At 42.4% G+C, this 7823-nt stretch overlaps 1 long non-coding RNA gene across 1 annotated transcript; it reads right to left on the reverse strand.

Annotated features, from left to right (window-relative positions):
- Positions 1–4841: 4841 nt before the first annotated feature.
- LOC109876921 (uncharacterized) lies at positions 4842–6185 on the reverse strand. Its single transcript, XR_002253101.2, has 2 exons — positions 5823–6185; positions 4842–5349 (listed from the first exon to the last, which is right to left on the reverse strand). It is a non-coding gene; the product is annotated as an uncharacterized LOC109876921 (long non-coding RNA).
- Positions 6186–7823: the final 1638 nt, after the last annotated feature.

Here is a 7823-nt window from a genome sequence, read left to right on the forward strand (position 1 = left end):
TCTGAATCCTGGCTTTGGAAGACCACCAAAAAAAAACGAAATTTCCATCCTAACTGTAACATCTTCTGACAATATATAACTGCCAAAGGGGGCAGAGTTGCAATCTACTGCAGAGATAGCCTGCAGAGTTCTGTCTTACCATCCAGGTCTTTACCCAAACAATTTGAGCTTCTACTATAAAAATCCACCTTTCCAGAAACAAGTCCATCACCGTTGCCGCTTGCTATAGACCACCTTCTGCCCCCAGGTGTGCCCAGGACACCATATGTGAATTGATTGCCCCCCATCTATCTTCAGAGATCGTGCTGCTAGGTGAGCTAAACTGGAACATGCTTAACACCCCAGCCATTCTACAATCTAAGCTTGATGCCCTCAATCTCACACAAAGTATCAATGTACCCACCAGGTACAACCCCAAATCCGTAAACACGGGCACCCTCATAGATATCATCCTAATCAACTTGCCCTCCAAATACACCTCTGCTGTTTTCAACCAAGAGCTCAGCTATCACTGACTCATTGCCTGCATCCGTAATGGGTCTGCGGTCAAACGACCACCCCTAATCACTGTCAAACACTACTTAAAACACTTCAGCGAGCAGGCCTTTCTAATCAACCTGGCCCGGGTATCCTGGAAGGATATTAACCTCATCCCATCAGTAGAGGATGCCTGGGTATTCTATAAAAGTGCCTTCCTCACCATCTTAAATAAGCATGCCCCATTCAATAAATTTAGAACCAGGAACAGATATAGCCCTTGGTTCTCTCCAGACCTGATTGCCCTTGACCAGCACAAAAACATCCTGTGGCGTTCTGCATTAGCATCGAATAGCCCCCGTGACATACAACTTCTCAGGGAAGTTAGAAACCATTATACACAGGCAGTTAGGAAAGCTAAGGATATCTTTTTCAAGCAGAAATTTGCATTCTGTAGCACAAACTCAAAAACTTTCTGGGACACTGTCAAGTCCATGGAGAATAAGAGCACCTCCTCCCAGCTGCCCACTGTACTGAGGCTAGGAAACACTGTCACCACCGATAAATCCATTATAATTGAGAATTTCAATAAGCATTTTTCTACAGCTGGCCATGCTTTCCACCTGGCTACCCCTACCCCGATCAACAGCCCTCCACTCCCAACAGCAACTTGCCCAAGCCTCCCCCATTTCTCCTTCACCCAAATCCAGATTGCTGATGTTCTGAAAGAGCTGCAAAATCTGGACCCCTACAAATCAGCCAGGCTAGACAATCTGGACCCTCGCTTTATAAAATGATCTGCCGAAATTGTTGCAACCCCTATCACTAGCCTGTTCAACCTCTCTTTCGTATCGTCTGAGATTCTCAAAGACTGGAAAGCTGCCGCGGTCATCCCCTCTTCAAAGGGGGAGACTCTCTAGACCCAAACTGCTACAGACCTATATATATCCTGCCCTGCCTTTCTAAGGTCTTCGAAAGCCAAGTTAACAAACAGATTACCGACCATTTCGAATCCCACCGTACCTTCTCCGCTATGCAATCTTGTTTCAGAGCTGGTCATGGGTGCACCTCAGCCACGCTCAAGGTCCTAAACGATATCATAACCGAGATCGAAAAGAGACTTTACTGTGTAGCCATATTCATCGACCTGGCCAAGGCTTTTGACTCTGTCAATCACCACATTCTTATCGGCAGACTCAACAGCCTTGGTTTCTCAAATGATTGCCTCGCCTGGTTCACCAAATACTACTCTGATAGAGTTCAGTGTGTCAAATCGGAGGGCCTGTTGTCCGGATCTCTGGCAGTCTCTTATGGGGGTGCCACAGGGTTCAATTCTCGGGCCGACTCTTTTCCCTGTATACATCAATGATGTCGCTCTTGCTGCTGGTGATTCTCTAATCCACGTCTATGCAGACGACAGACACCATTCTGTATACCCCTGGCCCTTCTTTGGACACTGTGTTAACTAACCTCCAGACAAGCTTCAATGCCATACAACTCTCCTTCCGTGGCCTCCAACTGCTCTTAAATGCAAGTAAAACTAAACGCATGCTTTTCATCCGATCGCTGCCCGCTCCTGCCCACCCGTCCAGCATCACTACTCTGGATGGTTCTGACATAGAATATGTGGACAACTATAAATACCTAGGTGTCTGGTTAGACTGTAAACTCTCCTTCCAGACCCACATTAAGCATCTCAAATCCAAAATTAAATCTAGAATTGGCTTCCTATTTCGCAACAAAGCATCCTTCACTCATGCTGCCAAATATATCCTCGTAAAACTGACCATCCTACCGATCCTCGACTTTGTTGATGTCATTTACACTCTACTCAACAAATTGGATGCAGTCTATCACAGTGCCATCCGTTTTGTCACCAAAGTCCCATATACTACCCACCACTGCAACCTGCTCGCTATCGTTGGCTGGCGTTCGCTTCATACTTGTCGCCAAACCCACTGGCTCCAGATCATCTACAAGTCTCTGCTAGGTAAAGCCCTTCCTTATCTCAGCTCACTGGTCACCATAGCTCACCCACCCGTAGCACGCGCTGCAGCAGGTATGGTCGCCCCCAAAGCCAATTGTTCCTTTGGTTGCCTTTCCTTTCAGTTCTCTGCTGCCAATGACTGGAACGAACTGCAAAAATCACTGAAGCTGGAGACTCATATCTCCTTCACTAGCTTTAAGCACCAGCTGTCAGAGCAGCTCACAGATCACTGCACCTGTACATAGCCCATCCAACTACCACATCCACATACTGTATTTATTTATTTATCTTGCTCCTTTGCACCCCAGTATCTCTACTTGCACATTCATATATACATATAAATATATTCTGCACATCTACCATTCCAGTGTTTAATTCCTATATTGTAATTACTTCGCCACCATGGCCTATTTATTGCCTTACCTCCGTTATCCTACCTCTCTCTCTGTCGGAGGACCTGAGCCCTAGGACCATGCCTCAGGACAACCTGGCCTGATGACTCCTTGCTGTCCCCAGTCCACCTGGCCGTGCTGCTGCTCCAGTTTCCTGTGACTATGGGACCCTGACCTGTTCAGCAGACGTGCTACCTGTCACAGACCTGCTGTTTTCAACTATCTAGAGACAGCAGGAGCGGTAGAAATACTCTGAATGATCGGCTATGAAAAGCCAACTGACATTTACTCCTGATGTGCTGACCTGTTGCACCCTCAAAAACCACTGGGATTATTATTATTTGACCCTGCTGGTCATCTATGAACATTTGAACATCTTGGCCATGTTCTGTTATAATCGCCACCCGTCACAGCCAGAAGAGGACTGGCCACCCTTCATAGCCTGGTTCCTCTCTAGGTTTCTTCCTAGGTTCCTGCCTTTCTAGGGAGTTTTTCCTAGACACCGTGCTTCTACATCCGCATTGCTTGCTGTTTGCAGTTTTAGGCTGGGTTTCTGTACAGCATTTTGTGACATCAGCTGATCTAAGAAGGGCTTTATAAATACATTTTATTGATTCAATTTGATTGACTTACATGGTAATACACATCTACACGGCAATACACATTATCAACCAAATAATACACAACATCAACACGGTAATACACAACATCAACACAGTAATACACATCATATACATGGTAATAATACACAGTAATACTCATTGTAAACATGGTAATACACATTAAAACACAATAATACACAAACATGCAGTAGTCTTTTGAAAGTTTCAGATGGATAAATTTACCTTTTATGAGGATTGTACTTTGTTAAAGTGATATCGTCCTACACCATACTTCAGGGTCATTTCCCATAATCCTTAGAATGGGCTCGACGATTATATCATCAAATTTGTTCAAACGCGGCCATTTAAGATATACTGAATAAAAATATAAATGCAACACGCAACAATTTCAAAGATTTTACTGAATTACAGTTCACATCCTCATCTGCACATATATCACTTCAGTGTAAATTGTTACATTGTAATTACTTCGCCACTATTGGCCTATTTATTGCCTTACCTCCTTACTTCATTTGCACACACTGTATACAGATTTTTCTATTGTGTTACTGACTGTACTTCTGTTTATCCCATGTGTAACTCTGTGTTGTTGTTTTGTCGCACTGCTTTGCTTTATCTTGACCAGGTCGCAGTTGTAAATGAGAACTTGTTCTCAACTGGCCACCTGGTTAAATAAATGTGATTTTTTGTAAAAATACATTGAAATATTTTCCATTGGGTTTCCTTCTACATACACACGTATCTACTGTGGTGATCCCCTGCCTGTTTCCTAAAGCACACACACACACCGTAGTCCATAACTACTCCCTGCCAGCCCAGGGGAAGCCCTTCCTGACTACTGCCGTGATCCCCTGCCTGTTTCCTAAAGCGCACACACCGTAGTCCATAACTACTCCCTGCCAGCCCAGGGGAAGCCCTTCCTGACTACTGCCGTGATCCCACCTTTCCTAAAACACACACACGTTGTCTACACATATGCAATCCAACCAACTGTCAGGGAAAGCCCTCACTACATGCTGACTCGGTCAAGGTGGAGAGGTTAACTGTGGTTATTATTACTGTTTGTTTTAGCAACGCTTTAGGCTCCTCCGATTCCCCTCCAGGATCTCTTTCAGGCACCTCCACTAACCTTTTCAGTGGTAGGCAACAAAAGCCCACTTGCCCAAAAGCCCACTCTTCTAACCTTGGTGTTTATCGCCCTCTGGTGGAGAGTAGTTACAATACATGTTTGGAGATTTGATATAAATAGCAAGGCCCATGAGGTGGGTCATGTTCATTAAAACATTTTGCACTGGAAAATAAAAACATCTGCAAATCTTAAAACATCATGGAAATATATAGAAAACATTTGTAGTTAAATAATTTCTGGACAAAAATATAATCCTGATGTACCTTTGTTTTATCGCCTTTACCTGGTTGTAATCTGGTTAGTTACAGCTGTCCCCCACCCACTCAACAACGTTTTAGGCTCTCTGCTGTGTCTCTCCTCCATCAGTTGTCAGTACGTCATGTCCCACTTCTCATCCGTGTGATGGCTCTTTGCAGTGATGTATAACAGCGTGTTAATAGACGTCCAACAGGCTGTTGTTAACGCCACGTATGGTGATTGTAGAGCTTGTGCTTTGTACTTGCAGAGCAGAGTCGTTGTATAATTTCTCCGTCGGGACCGTCACGTTTTTCTACATGGCATCTTGTAGTCTGGTTCTAGATATGCCATTAGGGTATTAAAGCAGAGGGCTGCAGATGAAGGAACCGGAGGTGTGGACTCTGTAGGGTTTGGCTTGGAGTCTCAGGTAGACTTCACCGTCAGACTGTGGTAGTCCAGCCGCTGTGATGATGGCAATAAACCCCAGAAGACCGTTGACGAAACCTAAGTAAAAATGAGAAAGAAGGTGGAGGATGGATGTGACACAAAATGAGGAGGAATGACTGTTTTGGTCAGGTTTAAAGTAGGGTGGTAGTGGTGATTAAGGAGAGTGAGGACAGGTGTGGAGGCTGATTAGCAGTTGGTAGCAGGAGCTTGTTTGAGGAGTTACGGTCAAGGCAACGAGTTAAGTGTTGCAAAAGTAGTTGAGGCTGATTGGCAATGGTTAGCAGCTGGAGCTTGTTGAGCTTGCTAGGGAGCTGTGTTCAAGGCAACTAGTTAAGTGTTACATTCAAGTCGGGTCTTTTCAAATGAATTTTTGTGCATACATTTTGTATTAAAACAAATAAAAGAATAATAATTCTAAATGTTGAAGATCCCAAATTGGTTTATTAAAAGTTTAAATGTCACACCACTATTACAAAGGCATAAGTCTCATATGTGCATCAGTAACTTTTTCACACATCATTCTCTGTTACCTTAGTGGAGGAATAACCATCATGATGTCATCACAACTGTCATTGTCAGTCACATGGGCTACAGACAGGAAGTCACATGGGCTACAGACAGGAAGTCAGACCCACCCTCTAGGAGAGAAAGAACATTTAGAGCTTTCTCAGATTCACAACATCTTGTTTAGAGCTTCATTCATTCTTTAAAATGAAAATTCATCTTTCATTCATAGAAGTAGCTTGACATTCTGAGAGGAGACAATGTTGAACAGGGGTCCTGCAGGCCTGTAACAACAGTAAATGTAATAACACTGGTAAATGTAATAACACTGGTCAATGTAATAACACTGGTCAATGTAATAACACTGGTAACAGTAATAACACTGGTCAATGTAATAACACTGGTAAATGTAATAACACTGGTAAATGTAATAACACGGGTAAATGTAATAACAGTGGTAAATGTAATAACACTGGTAAATGTAATAACACTGGTAAATGTAATAACACCGGTAAATGTAATAACTTTTCTATTTGTAATGTAATAACACGGGTAAATGTAATAACACGGGTAAATGTAATAACACGGGTAAATGTAATAACACTGGTAAATGTAATACCACTGGTAAATGTAATAACTTTTCTATTTGTAATGTAATAACAGTGGTAAATGTAATAACACTGGTAAATGTAATAACAGTGGTAAATGTAATAACAGTGGTAAATGTAATAACACTGGTCAATGTAATAACACTGGTAAATGTAATAACACTGGTAAATGTAATAACACTGGTAAATGTAATAACACTGGTAAATGTAATAACACTGGTCAATGTAATAACACTGGTAAATGTAATAACACTGGTAAATGTAATAACACCGGTAAATGTAATAACTTTTCTATTTGTAATGTAATAACACTGGTAAATGTAATAACAGTGGTAAATGTAATAACACTGGTAAATGTAATAACACTGGTAAATGTAATAACTTTTCTATTTGTAATGTAATAACACTGGTAAATGTAATAACACTGGTAAATATAATAACACTGGTAAATGTAATAACACTGGTAAATGTAATAACACTGGTAAATATAATAACACTGGTAAATATAATAACACTGGTAAATGTAATAACACTGGTAAATATAATAACACTGGTCAATGTAATAACACTGGTAAATGTAATAACACTGGTCAATGTAATAACACTGGTAAATGTAATAACTTTTCTATTTGTGATGTAACAAAAATAGGTCAATATAAATAACGTGCCGGTAAACGTAATGACTTTTTCTGCTAATAACCGGTGGTTATTACATTAACTGGCGTTTACATTTTTCATGAATAATGTAATAAGTTCAGCCAATGAGTTTAGCTCAATTTGGTACACATACCACCACCTACTTTTACAACACAAACAGGCTCATGCACATCATACAGGAATACTCATACATAGAGACACTCACAAGCATGCACTGAAATGCACACACACACACACACACACACACACACACACACACACACACACACACACACACACACACACACACACACACACACACACACACACACACACACACACACACACACACACACACACACACACACACACACACACACACACACACAGAGTAGCAGGACTGAGACCAGACTCCTCTATAGCTCCAGTACTGAGACCAGACTCCTCTACAGCTCCAGTACTGAGACCAGACTCCTCTACAGCTCCAGGACTGAGACCAGACGCCTCTGCAGCTCTAGTACTGAGACCAGACTCCTCTACAGCTCCAGTACTGAGAACAGACTCCTCTACAGCTCCAGTACTGAGACCAGACTCCTCTGCAGCTTCAGGAATGAGACCAGACTCCTCTACAGCTCTAGTACTGAGACCAGACTCCTCTGCAGCTCTAGTACTGAGACCAGACTCCTCTGCAGCTTCAGGAATGAGACCAGACTCCTCTACAGCTCTAGTACTGAGACCAGACTCCTCTGCAGCTCTAGTACTGAGACCAGACTCCTCTACAGC

Source organism: Oncorhynchus kisutch, unplaced genomic scaffold, assembly GCF_002021735.2.
Source record: "Oncorhynchus kisutch isolate 150728-3 unplaced genomic scaffold, Okis_V2 scaffold1028, whole genome shotgun sequence".
NCBI classification, from domain to species: Eukaryota; Metazoa; Chordata; class Actinopteri; order Salmoniformes; family Salmonidae; genus Oncorhynchus; species Oncorhynchus kisutch.